The following is a 22,088-nucleotide window of genomic DNA, read 5'->3' as shown; positions in this document are numbered from 1 at the left end:
CGGCATCCTCTACTCTCGACTCTGTCGATATTTTCCGTAACCTACAGGCAATGTGATTAGCTTTCCCATAGGTTAAAGAATACTTTGACAAAGTCCACTATCTTTGGCTGGTCCCTCACCTTTCTATACCCCATCACATTCAGGCTTAATACAGTCACACACTCATGGAAGGGTATAGACTGGAAATGGGAACTGTAACACATTAAAATAAAACATTAATGGATTTATTCTCATATCCAAAGGCCACATTTCATGAGTATTAAAATAAAAAATTCACTTTCTGCCACAGAGTATCATGTCAATTGATCTAGTGACACCTAACACCACTGACCTGCAAATGGTTTAATTCGAGTGTACTAACGGTACTGCTTCAGTTGAAGGTATCATACAGGCATTTGTCAAATTGCATTTAGAAATACTGTGGCAGCATGTAAGCTTACTAATAGCACTATCCTGCCAGTTGGCTATGAACATGTCTCACAATTCACTCAGTCCTCAGATTCCTCAATTCCAGCATTTAGATACTCATTGGAAACATAACAGTCTTATTCATGATATGGAACACTTACTATTTGTGTGAAAAATCACCTAAAAAGACAATGATAACCTGGACATCAGACCGCTTTCTGTTTATAGGGAAGATGATTGTATACACTGATATCAAATTTACATCACACCAAGGCATACCTAAAGCGAAGATCAGTGTTAGTTAAAGGACAGTACTATCACCTATCAATAGAGTGCAGCAGCTAGTTGAGAATGAGTTGAATTTGTATTGAGTTTGTAACCTCCCCCTCACTTATCGACCTTAATGACAGTGAAAAATTAAACTGCGTGTATCTAATGGAAATTTGGGAAAAGCAATCGTCACTGAAGTTACTTTGTTGGTACAGACGGAGGAAAGGGTTACATCTAAAGAAAAGGAAAAATGCAAATGAAATTGGTGGAAATTAATTTTGAGAAAAGGGTCAAATCAATAAAGAAAGTAAATGTGTGGTAGTTACGTTAACAATTAATTGGCGTTAATTAGATATTTGAGACTTGGGGAAAATTATGGTCGCCAATCCTATGGACAACTACTATAATACCTGAAAATGAAAGTTTAATGCACATATAATTAGCACTAAAAGCATGGCAACTGAAGGTTGACATGTATTGTGTGAAAACTGAATGCTTGTCAGAAGTAATAAATTTCGCTACACTCTGAATTAATTTAGCAAAAGAATTAATAAAACCGGACAATTGAAAGTTAATTTAGTGACTGAAATTAATAGTGAACTTTGTTTCTGAAGCACTACGAAATTTAATAAAATAAGGTTAGTCTTGGGCTACCTCAACAATCATTTCAAAAGCTACTTGAATCTACGAAATTTAGAAATAAGAGATTTAACTTTGAACTTGAATTAAACGATTCTGAACAATTAACAATAGTAAAATTTGGTACGTACCAAGCTGAGCTGCAGTCACAGCTAAGCTAAAATATGGTAACAAAACTTGCACTCTTAATTTCTGCTTGTGTAATCTAAATATTGTAGTCAGCTATGAACACTTTAACTGAACTTTGAAATTAAAGCAGTGAAATGGAATTATATTACTTTTATGCTGGCGTATGAATTTCAGTGACACTTGGGTTCATTCCAGAAAAGGAAGGGACCCTGCTTGGTAATGCAATTGGGACAATGAGCAACAAAGGTTCATGCTAAGTTGCTGTATTTTCGTGATGCAACAGTTTGAAAAGCTGAGGTCTGCCATACCATTCTAAAACTTCACATGCTTTTAGTCTTCCTTGTTGGTCGTGTGGAGAACCAAAGTGTTTAGGATCTTTGGTGGTGTTAACTCTGCCGTATGGAGCACAGGCAGAGGGAGTCTGGCTGAAGTAGGGCAGTGGAGCAAGTCGTCGATCGGGGAGGTGGCAACAGTCACTCATTGACGGCTGTCACTGTTGAGGAAGCTGGATGCTGGCGCGCCTTCTTCTCGACACGGTCACCAGGTGAAACGGGCTCTTGATGTACACCAGCTAATGCTTCCCGTCCGTGACACCGTGTCAGAAACTAGCATAGCAAGTTGGTTAGGTTAGGTTAGCTTACGCGGGGGCGTCACACAACACACTTGCTCCACTGCCCTACTCCAGCCAGACTCCCTCTGCCCGTGCTCCATACGGCAGAGTTAACACCACCAAAGATCCTAAACACTTTGGTTCTCCACACGACCTATCGATGTAATCATTCGATAGCATAGTTTTCCCTAGGCCAGACCCAGCGTAAAAATACTTATAATATTTGCAAAACAAACCAATTATATATCGACATAAATGCACATATATATATATATATATATATATATATATATATATATATATATAAATAGTAGAACAATTACAATATATAAAGATACAGAAATGTCATATTTTCAGGTAACAAAACAAGGAAAAATATTTATAGAACAATAGATGGAAATAGGAAGATATGCATTTCCGGCATTACATGTGCCCCACATTGTCTGATGATGTTCATATAACCTAAACAGACTCAGAAAATGTCCCAAAAAGGAAAAAAAGCAGCGGAAGTGCATATGCTCAAAATATCAAGAAAATTTAGCATTCGGCTAATTAACCATAAACCAATTTTTAGAACATAATAATTGAGTGGTGGCACTCCTAACCTTATTCCAGTCTGTCGTCTTACACAAAAGAAAACAGGTTGGCAACGTATTAAAATTCATAGAAAACATAGAAAATGGTTCAGCTATTCTAAATCAGCAAAATTCCTAACAGTATCAAGAAATGGAATACTATTTACAAAATTAACCAGAGTGCTTGGTCATAAATAACAGGTATATCAAAATACGCAAATCAATAATTAATTACATAGAATACACCTTTTTATGTAACCTTTTCATAGTTAATATTCTCGTCACGAGAGTCCACTTAACGCTAAACAAGAAAATAATAGACAGCAGATCAAAAAGAAAAAAAAAATATTGACAGCAAAATTCTTTCACATCAGCTATCCGGAAAGAAAAACAACTCCGCCTTCCGTACCTGCAAGTACAAAGAATGCCGAGAGCAGCATAAGAGCCGACTGCGGCTCCGCTTCGCCACTATTGTTGCGCCCGCCTGTGCGGCACGCTTGATCTCACTCGCCTGGGTAACGGCATTTCCAGAACATCCGTTTCACTGAATTCTTTCGAAAAAACTCACTCCTGAGTAATCTCAAGGAGTCCATTAACGCTATCACAGTGGATGACTCAACACTGTCCACATCACATGCATGTACTAGCCTGAAACTTAAAACAGCGTCTAAGTACATCGGCAATGACTAGTAAATCACATATTTATGAAATCTTACAGCTAGTAACAAAATCATATTTACATTCCTTAGTCTACTGTGACTCAGGTGAAAAATTAAACTAGCGTTTCTCTGCCTCGTGATGACTGGGTGTTGTGTGACGTCCTTAGGTTAGTTGGGTTTAAGTAGTTCTAAGTTCTAGGGGACTGATGACTATAGATGTTAAGTCCCATAGTGCTCAGAGCCATTTGAACCATTTTGAACTTAAACTAGCAGTTTGGAGTTTTCAATTGATTAATAATCAGTTACTCTTGATCATTTAGTCAAAATTAATTACTTATTACTTACAACTTCTTTAATGTCCTCTTGGTCAGGCAAAAGCATGGCAATCTAGCAAATCGTTAAATCTTACACTCTATATTTACATACTGTACAAATTACCCATTCTATGGTATTAATCAATCCTAGTTTGGTACAATTTCAAGTCTACAATGTTCTGTATACCTAATAGTTTTCCAGAGCTTGTATCCTCTAAGGAACAAGCATTTGTGTTAGGTATACCAATGACTTTATATGGTCCATTATAAACAAACTTAAATTTAGAGATTTCATTGTCTATCTCGCTCGATTCCTCATGAGCTTTTACAAGTACTAAGTCTCCGATTGCAAACTTAGCAAAAGGCGCTTTAGCTTCAGGACGATGTATGCGAGCATCGGCTTTTAGCTTAATTATTTCTCGCAAACGATCTTTTTTCACATCAATACACGGTTTGTCTGAAAATACACTCTTATTCCTCATTATTATTTCATACAGGCCTCGTCTTTGTTCGTGTGTTACGTTTGACACACCGTCTACAATACTTTCCAATTCACTTTCTACACTATTGTCAATGCCGAGATTCCTCACGTTACAGTATTTCAAATTCATGCCTACATCAATGGCATCCGGCCAGTTAACAATGTGTATAGGCTGGTATTGCCTATGCACACCGTCTCCTGCCTCGTCAAGACTAACTACTATTGTTTTATCTTGTAACGCACATGTCAAATTTTTGCTTTCGCAATTAATCACTGCATGGTACTTTAATAGCCAATCTAGCCTGATAATTACTTCCGTAGTTGAGTCTGGCACGAAGACAAACTCTTTTTAAAATCGTGTCCCACACATCTCGAAGTTGACAAAAATCTGTTTTTGTGACCGGCTGACTGGCCTTCCCAGTAGCACCGATAATTTTCACTCCTGTTACTGGCATAACTACGATGCCAGGTCTGTCTTTCAGTAACTCAAATATTTTCCCAGATACAGCACTCAATTCTGCACCGGTGTCAATCAACACGTTTAGTTGTAGGTCGTGCATATTAACAGACACTACTATCTGTCTACACTTGTCCTCGACTGTTTCTTTATTTTCCCACAATAAATCTTCGTCTATATATCCAGGTCATTCCAGAAAAAACCATCCGGCTTTGATCCTAAATCCGGCTTATCTGGCGGCTTTTTCAGCCTCTGTTCACATACAGTTTTAATTTCAACACGTTTGTCCTGAGGCTTAGTCTGTAGCTTCGCCTCCAATACCGAAACCTTTTCCTGTAACTCGTCAACTAGTGAGTGTTGCTTTGCTATCAATTCACTAATTGTCACCTTCGTTGATTCCTCTTTGGTCAGATTGATCTCATCTGCCAATCTACCTGGAGGAATGTGCCCAGTAGTATCTGCAATTACTTCCTCTGGATCTGCGCAACCCACACTGCTACCGTCCGACCGTATAACGTCAGCTCTAACGTCATACACGCTGTAATCTACGTGCTTTTCTACCAATCGTGTCCGGCTATCACTAAAATTTTCGTAATCTTTCTCCTTAATACTCTCGCAATGTTTAAACTGGAGTTTTGCGTCGGATGGGTCGGCTACTTCTACCACTATAACTTTCGGTAAGGTCTGCCGGTTAGGGCCAGAACTTACCGTTACTACTTCAACATCCAATTCCTGCGGGACGAAACACGACGAATCTTGCTCGTGCTCCCCATTAACATCAACTATTTCTGGTAAAGTCTGTCGGTTAGAGCCAGAACTTCCTATCACTTCACAAACACTATCTTCCCGCGGGACGAGACGCGGCAAATCCTGCTCGCGCTCCCCATAAACACTTCTCCTATAAACACAGGCTCCTATAATCTTTTAGTTCGTCGTATAAGCGACCGAACTGCCTTAACCAGACCTCATCCCTCTCTGCATCCCCTCGCTCGATGACGGACGTGTCATCCGACATCTGATCTTCTCTCAACAATTGCGAATCATTCTTAAACTCAAACTCTAGTTCCGCTGTGGGTGTTACAGCTGCCACTTTATAATCGATTTCCGGAACACTACTTAAATTGTTCTCACTGACAGTGAATGTATATTCTACTGCCGTTTCTACAGCTGATCTACTACTTGTGGGCGCACTCCTTTCTCTTAACACTGGCACACTCTCCCGCCGTTGATTATTCCATACGGAATTTATGAACGACGACACCTGGGTTTTCTCCTGTTATTTGGGCGCCAAAATTTCTCCACGCTCGGTCGGCCCCTCACCGGCGCGGCTAATGGTTTCCCTGTGTCGTCCCAGCAGATCCGCTCCCCGGATGCTGCTGAGGCGGCTAATCACACCCTCTGGCGTTATTAGTATTCTGTGAAGCCCGTATCACGTTAGTATGATAATGGTTTCCGTCATTCCTGTTATTATTTGCATTGTACCGATTGTTATTACGGTCCGAACCATTATTGTTATTGCTGCAATGGTTGCGGTATGCATTATTCCCATGGTTATCGTTGTTGTGGTTGTTGTGGTACCCGTTGTTGTTACCACGGCCTCTACCACTGTCGCGATTATTGCGCCAATTGTCCTCGTCCTCAGCTCTTCCCAGGAAATCATTGATTGTCTTGTAATTGCTTTCTACGTAGCGTTTTGTATCATCTGGAAGCTTCTTGTAGAGTTCCCAGACTATTTCGGATTCCGTACGGCGATCACGCAAATATTCCAACTTGCGGATCCAGCCCTCACGAAAGTCCTTCATCGAGCCACGCGAATTCGCATCGAAAGGCCTCGACACGACAAATTCGCGCCAGACACTTCGTTGTTTTTGCTCTGACCAGTCTTCAGCCAGAAAAAAATTTTTAAACTCGTCAAAAGTCAGGCTCGTAATGCTGAGGTTTAAGCCCCAACGCTTGGCATTACCAGCCAACACGTCAATAACCGCATTAATTTTTATCTCATTAGTCCATGATCAGGGTAAAACTCTGTCACAATTTTTAATGAAATCCGTCGCGTGTATACCGCCTTTTCTCAAGGGGTCGAACCGCTCCTCTTTCGTCAACAATTCCGAACTATGTGCACGGATTGGCACATAGCTCTGTTTTTCGTCAAGTTTCTTTTCTAATTCCGACACTCTCGTAATTACTTGGCAAGTGGTTGTCGCAAGCGTTTCCACTTCCCTCTTTTTCTCTTCGCAGGTATTAGCCTGCTTCCTCACTTTAGTATCTACTTCGGACACAAAAGCCTTTAAAGTTTCTACCTTCTGTTGATCCTCTTTTTTTCACTAATTGAATTTGTTCCGTCTCCTTATTCTCGATGATCGGAGCAACTGCTTCTCCTACACTTTTCTCGGTTCTGCTACTTTCGGAATCAAAACGAGTATTTATGCTCGCAATTTCCGCCTGAACGCCTTTCATTTCCTGTTTAAGATTACTGATTTCTGTATTAATTAAAACAATACCTTATTTGATTTTATCAACTTTTGTGTTAACAACTCCAACATTGTTGTTAACAATTGTTCTGATTGTCTAGCTTCCTGTCAATTTTTTCAGACTAACCTTCTTGCTTAGCAGACTGAGCTTCTTGCTTGGCAGACTGAGCTTTAATTTCTACCGATTGAGTTTCTATCTTGCTAGACTGAGCCTTGATTTCGTTAATCAAAACATTCAATAAATCTGTTAAATTCCCGGAAACCAGCGGTTTTACTTCCGTAGTGGGTGCCTCTTTAATTGTCCCCCAGTATTCGTCATCAAGGGGTTCAGATTTGATTTTCACTTCCGATTCCGAAACATTTACTAATTTTGGAATTCCATTTCTGCTCTTTGTTGCGTTTCGGTGGTCTCGTCTTTCATGCTAGCCGCCTGCTCATGGACAATGGGTTCCGCGGTGCGGGTTCCCCACTGTTCGACCGATTGTTCCGTGTCCAAGTGTACCAAATTTTGGTAATTGTTGCCTTCACTCATTTTAATAATTTTCAATATAAATGCCAAATCTCAAATCTAATTAGGACTCCTCCCACTACTTATTCTCGCTGATGTAACGACCTGTTCATAACCAGTACTTTGTTAGGTGACTTGCACAATGCAAAATTCGTGTCCAGAACCAACTCAGATTGTCCCGTCACCAGGTCGCCACGTGTAACCTCTCCCTCACTTATCGACCTTAATGACAGTGAAAAATTAAACCGCGTTCATCTAATGGAAATTTGGGAAAAGCAATCGTCACCGAAGTTAATTTGTCGGCACAGACGGAGGAAAGGGGTACATCTAAATGAAAGAAAAAATGCAAATGAAATTTGTGAAAATTAATTTTGAGAAAAGGGTAAAATCAATAAAGAAAGTAAATGTGCGGTCGCTACGTTAACAATAAATTGGCGTTATTAGATATTTGAAATTTGGGGAAAATTATGGTCGCCAATCCTATGGACAACTACTATAATAACTGAAAATGAAAGATTAATGCACATATAATTAGCACTAAAAGCATGGCAACTGAAGGTTGACACGTGTTATGTGAAAACTGAATGCTTGTCAGAAGTAATAAATTTCGCTACACTCTGAATTAATTTAGCAAAAGAATTAATAAAACCGGACAATTGAAAGTTAATTTAGTGACTGAAATTAATAGTGAACTTTGTTTCTGAAGCACTACGAAATTTAATAAAATAAGGTTAGTCTTGGGCTACCTCAACAATCATTTCAAAAGCTACTTGAATCTATGCAATTTAGAAATAAGAGATTTAACTTTGAACTTGAATTAAATGATTCTGAACAATTAACAATAGTAAAATGTAGTATGTACCAAGCTGAGATGCAGTCACAGCTAAGCTAAAATATGGTAACAAAACTTGCACTCTTAATTTCTACTTGTATAATCTAAATATTGTAGCCAGCTATGAACACTTTAACTGAACTTTGAAATTAAAGCAGTGAAATGGAATTATATTACTTTAGTGCTGGCGTATGAATTTCAGTGACACTCGGGTTCATTCCAGAAAAGGAAGGGACCCTGCTTAGTAATGCAATTGGGACAATGAGCAACAAAGGTTCATGCTAAGTTGCTGTATTTTCGTGATGCAACAGTTTGAAAAGCTGAGGTTTGCCATACCATTCTAAAACTTCACGTGCTTTTAGTCTTCCTTGTTGAGTGATTGAAGGTTTGCAGTCGTCGATCGGGGAGGTGGCGACAGTCACTCATTGTTGGCCGTCGCTGTTGTAGAAGCTGGATGTTGGCACGCCTTCTTCTCGACACGATCACCAGGTGAAATGGGCTCTTAATGTGCGCCAGCTAATGCTTCCCGTCTGCGACACCATGTCAGAAACTATCATAGCAAGCCGAGCACAATTACGTGCTGCCAAACCCCAAAAGCACGGCGACTCGAGGAAGTGTCACACTACACACTTGCTCCACCGCCCTACTCCAGCCAGACTTCCTCTGCCCACGCTCCATGCAGCAGAGTTAACTCTACCAAAGATCCTCAACACTTTGGTTCTCCACACGACCTATCGATGTAATCGTTCGATAGCATAGTTTTCCCTAGGCCAGGCCCAGCGTAAAAATATGTATAATATTTACAAAGAAACCAATTATATATCGAAATAAATGCATATATATATATATATATATATATATATATATATATATATATATATATATATATATATATATACAAATAGTAAAACAATTACAATATACACTCCTGGAAATGGAAAAAAGAACACATTGACACCGTTGTGTCAGACCCACCATACTTGCTCCGGACACTGCGAGAGGGCTGTACAAGCAATGATCACAAGCACGGCACAGCGGACACACCAGGAACCGCGGTGTTGGCCGTCGAATGGCGCTAGCTGCGCAGCATTTGTGCACCGCCGCCGTCAGTGTCAGCCAGTTTGCCGTGGCATACGGAGCTCCATCGCAGTCTTTAACACTGGTAGCATGCCGCGACAGCGTGGACGTGAACCGTATGTGCAGTTGACGGACTTTGAGCGAGGGCGTATAGTGGGCATGCGGGAGGCCGGGTGGACGTACCGCCGAATTGCTCAACACGTGGGGCGTGAGGTCTCCACAGTACATCGATGTTGTCGCCAGTGGTCGACGGAAGGTGCACGTGCCCGTCGACCTGGGACCGGACCGCAGCGACGCACGGATGCACGCCAAGACCGTAGGATCCTACGCAGTGCCGTAGGGGACCGCACCGCCACTTCCCGGCAAATTAGGGACACTGTTGCTCCGGGGGTATCGGCGAGGACCATTCGCAACCGTCTCCATGAAGCTGGGCTACGGTCCCGCACACCGTTAGGCCGTCTTCCGCTCACGCCCCAACATCGTGCAGCCCACCTCCAGTGGTGTCGCGACAGGCGTGAATGGAGGGACGAATGGAGACGTGTCGTCTTCAGCGATGAGAGTCGCTTCTGCCTTGGTGCCAATGATGGTCGTATTCGTGTTTGGCGCCGTGCAGGTGAGCGCCACAATCAGGACTGCATACGACCGAGGCACACAGGGCCAACACCCGGTATCATGGTGTGGGGAGCGATCTCCTACTCTGGCCGTACACCACTGGTGATCGTCGAGGGGACACTGAATAGTGCACGGTACATCCAAACCATCATCGAACCCATCGTTCTACCATTCCTAGACCGGCAAGGGAACTTGCTGTTCCAACAGGACAATGCACGTCCGCATGTATCCCGTGCCACCCAACGTGCTCTAGAAGGTGTAAGTCAACTACCCTGGCCAGCAAGATCTCCGGATCTGTCCCCCATTGAGCATGTTTGGGACTGGATGAAGCGTCGTCTCACGCGGTCTGCACGTCCAGCACGAATGCTGGTCCAACTGAGGCGCCAGGTGGAAATGGCATGGCAAGCCGTTCCACAGGACTACATCCAGCATCTCTACGATCGTCTCCATGGGAGAATAGCAGCCTGCATTGCTGCGAAAGGTGGATATACACTGTACTAGTGCCGACATTGTGCATGCTCTGTTGCCTGTGTCTATGTGCCTGTGGTTCTGTCAGTGTGATCATGTGATGTATCTGACCCCAGGAATGTGTCAATAAAGTTTCCCCTTCCTGGGACAATGAATTCACGGTGTTCTTATTTCAATTTCCAGGAGTGTATAAAGATACAGAAATGTCATATCTTCCGGTAACAAAATAAGGAAAAAAATTTATAGTACAATAGATGAAAATAGGAGGATATGCGTTTCCGGCGTTACAAGTTGAACGGAACTGGAATATCAGTGTTAGTTGCAGAGTTATACTGCTATAAAAAGATGTTTGGTGCTTATGGTGCAGCTAGTTGAGAATCTATGGTTATGAACAATCTACTGCAGCTGATTGGGAGCCCATTGTAACCTATAACATGAATCCGCTGCAATCACTTTACTGAATTCACCATGTGACCTACTGTTTGAAGCTATTGAACGAAGATAGTACTACTACTACTACTACTACTACTACCACTAGTACTCTATCAGCTGAGCCACATAGACCACACGTCTATTATAGCACATTTAACTATACAGTCATCCTTATAACCCACCATAAATTATTTAGAAACCTCTTGGAAACGTTTGATGTCTAGTTTAGTGGTTTATGTGTACTGAGATCAAAATGGTTACTATGCTATGCTTAGAACTATTTGCTACACTTGTAAGTACAAGTGTTACTTCTCCTAAACTACAAAATGAAATCTTAGAAAAGGGATTATGTGGACTACGACTGCGTTGGGTTAGAAACAATCCACTGGAAAACCTATTTCAAAATAAAATTTCTTATTTCCGACTCAAAATTGGAAAATATCCCCTAGACTTTATTGTATGTCGAAGGAAGATGCATGTGGGGGGATGTGGAGTACACTATCTCCTTGTCACTTCTTAGATGTAAATCGAGTCTTTTAGTCTCATAGCAGTACCTACTATAAATAAGTCACAGAATGTGTTGAGGTTCTGTCAGCTATATGCATACGTTTCTCTAGTCATTTGCTTGACAGTTATTGTGAGACAGAGAGAATATGGTGATCTCATGTTCCTTTCAGTTCACCACGTTAGTGGAGCAAACTGTTTAACTTCGGATTTCAAACGTTGATGCCTTGTATTTGTCTATTTCCACCAAGGAGATTGCTTTCATTGTGTTGGCTAATGAGATGCATATCGTCGGTTTTTTGTAGGCACGAACTGTGAAATGCTGGTAGTTGACAGTCAGCGATCGTTAATAGCAAAAGCATGTTTGAAAAACCTATGTAGTTGAGATGAATAAGCATTCTTGAGACTTAATAAACATTTGAAAGATATGTTGTCAATGAAACTAATGCTATTTGCAAAAATGGTATTGAAATCACTCTGAAACATTTGATCTCTATATCTGTCCTTTATGTATAATGAGATGTGGGACATTCACAGTTCTGTATAAAGAGCTGTGTTCTGTGAATTACAGGGCATGACCTACTGTGCAATGCTGTACAAAGACTCTTTCTATCACATCTATTCTTGTAGATACCTTGGACATATATCGAATTGTTTGGTTTCATAATTGTAGCGGTTCAGAGTCAGTGACAAGAAATGGTGAAATTCTGTCAGTGCTATGCATACATTTCTCTAACCATCATCAGTGAAATCGAAGTGCTACACTCTCGCATTGTCATGGCCGAACAAAGGAGGACATCAGGATCTTGTTTGCTCATCAATCAGTCTTAAATATTTTACACATCAGTTTGCCTTGAAAACTTGTCAGAAACATTCCCTTGACATCAAATAGAAGTCTCATATCTTATAAAACGATTATGCTCAGATGATGTAAACCTTTCCTAGTTACAGTGCCAGCGTTCTTTGATTTTCTAAATTACTAGTCTTATTGGACAATATAACACTTTAAAGTAATGGATTCTCCGTTTTTTGTTGCAAATTCCCGATGGATCAATGTCATTAGCAAAATTCTCGTCTTGTGTAACACAGAATTGATGCTGTAATGGATATTAATATGGTGTCCATAAGCCATCCCCATTTTTAAAGAACTGTTATTAAAGCTCACATGTTTTCTGATTTCTGTAGAAATGATACTACTTCGATTGTGATATTTCGACATCTGTCTTAGAAATCCGGTGGAAACATCTGATGTTGTTATACTCTTGGAAAATGTATCAAACGTTCGAGTAACAATTCTTTGCGAGGTTCTTCACGAGATGTGAGTCATTCTGCTGCATGTCGCAAATGCAGGTTACAGAACCTGCATTCACATTAATGTTTAGTGAAATAAACGTTCACACGTCTCTGAATTGCTCTGATGCCTTCCATTCATCTGACTGTCTCATTATAAATTCCATTGTATTATATTTACATCGTACGAGATGAAGAAATGGTGATCTGAATCATCAGATTTCTGTTAATTTCCAAGAACATTCATTGGAAACACATAAACAATACATTGTATCACTGCACTTCTTTCGAATTTTTATTTTGTTAATAAGTACTATACACTCATAGATAGCTATAAAGAAGAACAATACATTAGGGCATCTTAAGGGATGTATACAACATTATCGAATGTAATCGGGCCGAGCCAGCAAAGGTGTTGTGGCTGGCTATGTGAATCACAACTTAATAATGTGTTTTTATAAGGCTGTGTTATTGTGAAATGGAGCTATAGTCAGTTCATCATAAGAACAATCCTGTTGTGTATTCTTCCACATTTGCTACCATCTCATTGGATTTTATTTCTCAAGGAGCTTCAGCTGTGTCTAGTTGCATACAATAATAATCTTACATTTCGCCCATAGTGCTCAGCGACGATGACTCTACATAACACCATACTGGCAAATTTAAACAGGTAAGCCAGTCCATCAAGCCTGCAGTGATATGAACAACTGCACATAATCGTATGAAAACTTATTTGCTTCTATTTGACATTCCACAACTGAATGTAAATACTTTTTCATTTAATCTGTTTCCAGTTATTTTGTTTTCACACTTCTGACAGATAGGTATTTGAAAGTGATGGCACACTGAAAACATTAATGTCAAAAGTATTAAAATAAAAGGTTCGAAATTAGATTAGACCAAACATTACGCCTGTGGATAATTAATAAAATCGACAGACAGCAGACAAATAATAGAACTCAAAATGCCATTTAAATTTTAAAAGAGATAAATTAATATAGATTACTACTCCGGTAATATGCTTCTTAATGGACCAGGTGGAAATCATATTCTAACTTAGAAAAAATGCATCAAAAATACTTTGAATAAACACTGTCTAGTTTATCTGTGAGAGTAATGTGTGATTTTAAGAGTGTATTGCAAAAATTTTAGTGTATAATGAAATACTGAAGTCACTTAAGATATTACTAACCTCAGTCATGTGGTAACCTCTGAACTCTTTCCAACTACGAATCTGAATATGAAGAAGACGTTTCATTAGTGGAACAAGTACCTTCAACATTGAAGAGTAGCCAATAAACAACACAATCTATGAATCCATCTAAGTGCTACATTTTGTCTTCTTATTTTTTTTATGCATTGTTCTGGATCTTACCAGTATTCGGCACTGACTTGCGACAGAACTTCGTGCATTAATTTAGGTGCATCTGATACCTTAAATGTCATGGTTTTTTTTGCAACATATCCTCTAACTTCGCTTCAAACAAGTTATACGAAATTGCAGTGGTATGGAAGTGGTATCAACAACATTTCTCACAGACTATGCCATTTCATTAATAATGTGCTGATCTGCAACATAAGCTTCAACCTGTATGAGTACTCCAAGCTTAATTGCAGTAGGATTGACATATGCTCCTTTTTCCATCAGCCAGTTTACATTATCTTCCTTCCTCCGAGATTTTTGTGGCCTATACTCAACATTAACACTATGTTATGAAGCATTGTCTGTAATCATAACGCCGTTGGGCTCTAATTTGGGTACAGTACCTTTGAACTGGTTTAGGAACACTTCATTATTCATGGCTTCATGATAATCTCCACTCTTTTTTGATTCAAAAATCAATTCAGTGCTTTCCAAAAAACAACAATTGCTTCATATATGTACTATAATTATCCTTTTTCCTTTTCCCATCGGATTTTTTAACCTCCTGTGACAGACCTGCAACAGAAGTTTGTCTCTTAGCTGTCACCGTTTTGTTAGTCCACACTTTTTCTGTCACTTTCCATTCACTAACTCATGCTTCGTGAAGCTAATAATTTTTTTCTTTCTTGCTTCTGAACTATTGAATCTGCCAGAGATAACACCTCCTCCACAAAGCAATATCATCTCTAGCTATAATGACATTATTATGTTTCCTACTTTGTAATTGAAAACTGAATTCCTTTATCAGTTTATGAAATTTTTTTTTTTGGTAAGCAAGTGATCGTTGTTATTTACCACTTCAAGTGCCTTGTTTACTATAGGTGCTTTGTCCCTGAAGAAAAATTCGTGCACCTTTGACTGCACAGCATTTTTAACGAAATTGCCACATTTTCCTGAAACACATGATTGATGTTTTCTTGCCTTTCCTAGAGTTGACAGCTTACTTAGAAACTGAGGAATGGTGAGCTCTGCATTGTCTCACACAAAGCTTGGTTTTTCTCCACACACTCCATTTAATCTCAAGTGTACAACACATGACGTCATTTCAATAAAAGTAAAAAAAATTAACTTAGTGTTGCCTATACAAGTCAGTTACTTTACCCACTACACTACTACAACTTCATAGATTTGATGATTATTTTTACCATTAATGACATCATAGCACATTTATCAAATTTATTAAAAAGAAGCTGAAATCGTAAGCATTTCGACAGTTCATGGCCAAAGGGGAAATTGAGAGTGTATTTACAAACGAAGCCGACATATACTGATCAGGCCTATCCATAACGTCATGCACAAAACTGTTCTGGGCAATATGATAATTGAAATAAGAAATACTTGTAGATGGCTTGAGCATTTAGCATACTGATCAGCAAACCCACTGCTGTATGTTAATGCTTCAGAAAGCCTTAAAGTTTCATTAACAGTAGCATAACTCAAAATATTTAATACATATTTAGGGTATATGCTATAATCACTGGCCTATCGCCACACATGTGTTTGTTTACATTGGGATCGTTCTTACACTGTATGGAGTATAGCATTCTGGACCTCTGAGCTCAATATTTAGTCGCTAGGTGGGGCTACACGCTCTCCCTGGTGGTAGCAGAGTTCTTTCGTTTTAAAATGCTACTAGTAGTTGTGGTTTTGGGTCTGTGTCAGAAATGGGAACAACCTAATATAATAATTCAATGGATAGCACTGCCATGTATCAGAACATCACAAGCTATATTAATTTCCATCCGTTCTGCTTCCTGTGTGGCTCATGAAGAAAAAACATTTCACTGACGTCCAGTGAGGTTTTCGAGATTATATGAATTATTTATGAAAATCTGAAAAAGTCACAATCACCAACATGGAATGTGACGGAAATTTCGTAAACACATAGTGCGCTGTACCCCCACGAAACCTGACAAAATTGTGTGTCACACAGAATCGACGAATGATACGACTAAACACCATGGTGTGTACCTAGAGAAATTACATAAGCTGTCGTTGCCTTTTGATGAATAATTTCGTGGGAGATGTGCTCACCTAGCTGACGTATCGTTATGGAAATCTGACCTGTGATTCACTTGAATTTTGAAGGTTCTCTCTTCAACTGTGACATTGTAGAGTGTGGCCGTAATGGCCAAGTCAGTTGGTGCAGTTCTTCTAACACTGAGGAGTGGATAATGCTTTAGAAATACATGTGACAGTGTTGCATTCCAGAGGACAAAGAGACCAGAAACCTCCCATTTATAAATGGAACCTTGCTATAGGTAGAAAGTTGTGTACTCTACTGTCACAGGGTATTCAGCCCACACCAAACAACAGACGTTTACCTACATTTCAGAATCCATAGATGCATCAGCGGGAGTAGGCTACGGCCTCTTGGGTGGATATGCAAACACTGTCTGAAGTCACAAAGTGCGTCGTCTTATGTTGTGCCCAGCACAGAGGCTAGACTGGACTATTGAACTATACTCAATGAAAAGCGACATTTATTAACAATCAGGTATTTCTACTCCCATTGAAGCAGTCATTTAAAAAAGCAAAAACCATCTTAATATTGTCGTTACTTATGATGGTTGATTTCTTAACAAACTCTCCAAACATTATTTTCTCAGCAACGAATTGTGCAAATTGGTTCAAATGGCCCTGAGCACTATGGGACTTAACATCTGAGGTCATCAGTCCCCTAGAATTTAGAACTACTTAAACCTAACTAACCTAAGGAACCTGCGACAGTAGCGGTCGCGCGGTTCCAGAATGAAGCGCCTAGAACCGCTCGGCCACACTGGCCAGCAGCAAAGGATCGTATCATTGGAAAGATAAGTCATGTCTGTTCTTGCGAATTCGTTAAAACTCAAACAATTTTAACAGCTGGGAAAGGCAGATACTGGAAGATAATTTCGTCAGTCAAAGGAAATGTTAATTATTCCTACAATTTTTGAATGGTTACTGTCAAATCTGGCTTGTGACCGTTAATTCCACTCAAGAAAATCTGCAGTGCACCATGGAGAAATCCTAATATGGCTGGGTAGTAAAAACAAGTCGCCCTTCCAAAAACTAAGTCCAAAATCGCTAAAATTTACACGCGCAAAATTTAGTCGCTTTATTCTCTCGATAACTGAATTTAACTACTGCATAAATTATCTACATTACAAAAAGAATTGACAAACTGCAATTCCAACCAAAATGTTTTATGAAACGTGTTCTGGAAAGCAGTACATGTTGCTCACCACAGTCAAACCACTACTAAGAAATCACGAAACTTTCCAAAATTTCCCAAACTCTTTTGCCTTATGCAACACCTCTGAGTTGTGGTGGTAGACAGCCAATCATCACAAAATAGCAGCCCTGCAAGCCAAATGCTTCGTCCAGTCTGGTGGCAGCTAAGAATGCCAGTACCTATTACTCAAACCTCACAACATAAAAAATTTGAACAACAGTTTGCTGGAAAATTCCACAGTTCACGTGCTGATCTGACTGACCAATCATGGGATAGACTTTTAAAATAATGTTGGGATAAAAGTGTTGTCCTTGGTGCACAGTATGCCGATTCTCCCTTGCGATGTTCAGATGTGGTCGACCAAAACCTTGACCATGATTATCCCTGCCTTCACATTCCCATGCAGTCCAACATCAACCACTGCCACATTGGCCCAAAGGTCTGGTTATTGCGTGATTGGACTAGCCAGCCAAATGAAGGTGTTGATAATGCTGTCTCATATGAGTATGCAGCATTTCCATGTCCTTCACAGAGATCACTCAGTATCTGATTCTGTTCATGCCCATTATGTACCCTACCAGACCTGGTAACAACAGTAAACATGAACAACACTAACAAACACTAGTGGTCTGCTCTACCTTTCAGAGACAATTCCAGTATAATCATTTACAACCTCATTGTGATGTGCACATGTATGAAGTTATACGGAAATCCAACCATGTCTTCTGGGTACTTGCGTGTGTGTGTGTGTATGTTCTTATCTGAAATCACAAAATGTATTTTGACCATCAAGCAGTTATGTTCACAATTATGAAGCTAAAATGGGAATGATTTTCATACATAAATACACGGCAAAGACCTATATAAGGAAAGTATACTATGCGAACCCCGTGCATTGCCTGCAGGTACAAAGCACTTTAAAAAATTATTGTTTTTATGAAAAAGTTGAAAAATATTCTATAATGTAATAGCCACGATAGTCTTGAGGAATATGTAAATAATTCACTTGAAAGAAATCTAACTCACTGTTCAAGTATTTGTATCATTTCACATAAATAATATTTCTGCAGCTGATTCCCTGCTTTGATTGTTTTAGTGCAGTCAGGTACCCAGCAAGTTGTAATTGTAAGTCTGATGAAAAGGAATGATGTTCAATGTGTCAAGTGGTGTAACAGTGTGTGTGTATGACTATAGTAGTGATGAGATGTGTGGAATAAATAAAGCATTAGGTTTTTATTATATTTGTATTTATTTATGATACAGAAATCTGTTTACAAGTGGTATTAAATGCACCATGGCTATTATATACCTATTATGCCTATTTAGAAGTGACTTAACCATATAACTGTGCAAAATGATCAGAAGACCAACAGAGATTACAGTTATTATTAAAGAGGCCCAAAAATCCATACATCAACTATATGTATTGGGGTGCATTTAATAACAGAATTAGCAAAGATATCTCGTTTTGGTGGAAATGCTTTATGTGTTAAAACTCAATACTTAATAGAGGCAATGAAAAAGTTATAATGTTCAAGTGCTATGTCTTTTAAAAAGTATGTTTAATGTCTCATATTATACTCGAGCAACATCTACTTTCATTTGCGTTTTCTTTTCTTCTTATTTGCTTTTCAGCATGGCTTTAACGCTTTAACTTCCACGATGATATTCTTGAAATATTTCACTCAATTCTATAGTCCTGTTTAAGCTGTCATGTTCCATATTACAAGTATGCACAGTGTACAATTTGTTCAAATGTCCTGAATGAAGACTCCCTAGTTCTGGATCGTCTGAATCCATTGGAATTCATATTAACTAAATGAAATACTTTTTATCTTGTTTCATAAAACTGTATTATCTTTATATGATGTAGGTTTCGAGTTATAAGTCCATTTTCTGGTACACAGAGGCTTCCAAAGATGACAAACAAGTGAATATAAATATATTGCCTTCGCAATCTATCAATTCTTGGCTTAAACTATAAAAGTCGTCCTTGTTGAGTATTCTAACAAAGTTGCATTCATATTGTACAACTTTATGACCTTCATTAGGACAGCAATTCAATATGTAAAACACAAATGCACACTAGAGTAGAAATATGTGCACTATTGGCTATCATCAAAAGTGAGACTTGTGTTTGCCAAGAGTGAAAGTCCTGTTAAATAGAACAGACTGGGAGGTCAAACTGCACTAGGCTCAGGGAACACCACCAAACCCAGAGATTGAAGAAACTTATTCTTTTGTGAAACCACAAACGCACACACACACACACACTCACACACACACACACACACACACACACACACACACACACACACACACACACACACACAGAGAGAGAGAGAGAGATATACATCACATCATTTCAAAACGTTCCACAATGCCCTTCAAATGGCAACATCCATATAGACCATTAATGGACCGTCCTGTCATGTCACGCCAAGTCTTCTCGGGAAGAAAGTTTTGACGGCGTCGTCATCTGCTAAGATAGGAAGTTGATGTTTTCTCACCACTCTGACTCATGATATAATAGCGGCATTCGGGATTTTGTTTCTACTTAATCTTCATTTTATTATTTTGATTTATTTTCGTAGCAAAATGCAAATGCTTCAAGGTGATTTCGACGATATTTCCATGGAGAGTTCTTCCATAAACTAGGTAAGCTATCTGAAAGCGAAAAACAGTAACAGAACAGACTGTGAAGCAACTTTCCCTCAGCTCGGCTGAAAGAGAAAGTACAGTTGTTTATGACTTTATTAGTCATGTAAGGAAAGAAACACAATGGGTAGGGTATACAACCTCATTTATTCCCTTGTAAATATTGTTTGATGCATTTGTATGTATAAATTTTCCCTAGGAAATATACATCGATGTTTTGAAATGTTGCTTCACTTCTCAGCACTTCACTACACTATACTGATCAAGAACGTAAGCCATGAAGTTAACTTTGAACATTAGTAAACTTTATATATACAGGGTGTATCACCTAACTTTGCCACTTCAAGTATCTCTGGAAGAGCAATACATATTCAAAAACGGTGCCACTTCAAATATCTCTGGAAGAGCGATAGATATTCAAAAACGGTTTCATCAGCATGAACGGACGGCAGGGGCTTAGGAAACCAAATACTATTCGAAATTTTAAAACGTAAACAAATGCTATTTCCAACACAAACTTTTGTATTTTTAAATGGACGCCCCTTATTATTTAGTATGCAATCAATAGCTTCAAAAATCACAAAAATAATGGCGTTGGTTGCATCGCAATATGTCAATTAAATCCCGAGAAATTGCGAAGCAAAGTTGACGCTTGAAATAAAATAAGTGCACAGCTAGCGCACGTCCTGAGACTCATGCATACACCTCACGCTGCTGGTAATCCTGATGCAATTTACGTACTACATCAGTGGAGTGCTAATGTATGGTGTGGTATTGTATGACAACATATCATTGGCCCATATTTCGTTGATGGCACTCCTAAAGGGGGATAGTTTAGCCCCTTCTTGAGCTGTACCTGAGCTGCAACCTCTTATAATGTTGCAAATAATGCAGTATCAGAATGATGGATGTTCTGCACATAACGCTTATTGTTTCGAAATGACAACTAAAGGTACAATCAGTGGTAACACACTTGGTGTCACGTTTCTAAACCTCATAAGTTCTGAATATGTGGCTTGTAAAAGATAGCAACAGTGTCACAGCTTCTGATGTAATATATCATATATACTACTGTGCTCAGAACGGGAGTTGCCTGCACTGGCGCCTGTATCCTGCTGTAAACATACCGATTTCACCAAGGCATGCTCTACCATCAGTGTGCTGAACTGCTCTCATACTGTAACCTAATTCACATACACTGCCATATTAAACCTGTTTTCTTGTAGCTTGTTACATTTGCCGTAATCTAGTCGATATGCTGGCCTTCGGTAATGAAGAAAAACTAGATATTATTTTAATTTATGGTGAATGTCACAAAAATGCAACCGCAGCTGTGACACTATATCCTGAACGCTATCCAGATCGGCGGTGTCCATCACATCGAACCATTGGCAACATGTGGAAGACACTCACGGAAACAGGAAGCTGGGCTCCCACCAAACGTCGACGTACAACGCCAGCGATTGGCAATAGAAACGAAATTGCTGTTCTGACTGCTGTAGCGCACAATCGTCAGGTAGGTGTACGAGAAATTGCATGAGGTGTAGGAATAAGCCACAGTAGTGTGTGCAGAATCTTGCATAATCGGCATCGGTTTCATCCGTTCCATATCTTACTCCCCCAAGAAATGTACAGGAATGACTTTGAATCCTGCATTACATTCTGTCGTTTTGCACTTCAGCAGTTGCAAGGTAATCCAGTATTCCTAAGCAATACATTGTTTATGGATGAGGCTTCATTTACAAATCATGGTAATGTGAATCTGCAGTACATGGACTACTGGTCCATGCAAAATCCCCACTGGATTCGCTAAGTCGCTCATCAACGACAGTGGAATGTCAATGTTTGATGCAATATCATTGATAACTGTATTGTAGGACCCTATTTTTACTGTGGAACATTGAATGGACAGCGATATGCATCATTTCTTCAACACCCATTAGCGCTTCTCATGGAGGATCTAGGATTGGAAACTCGTCTATCAGTGTGGTTCCAACAGGATGGATGTCCTGCACACAATGCAAGAGTTGCCAAAGACATTCTAGATGCGACATTTC

The sequence above is a fragment of the Schistocerca americana genome, chromosome 4 (genome assembly GCF_021461395.2).
Source record: "Schistocerca americana isolate TAMUIC-IGC-003095 chromosome 4, iqSchAmer2.1, whole genome shotgun sequence".
NCBI lineage: Eukaryota > Metazoa > Arthropoda > Insecta > Orthoptera > Acrididae > Schistocerca > Schistocerca americana.
Note: the sequence above shows the minus strand (reverse complement) of the source record.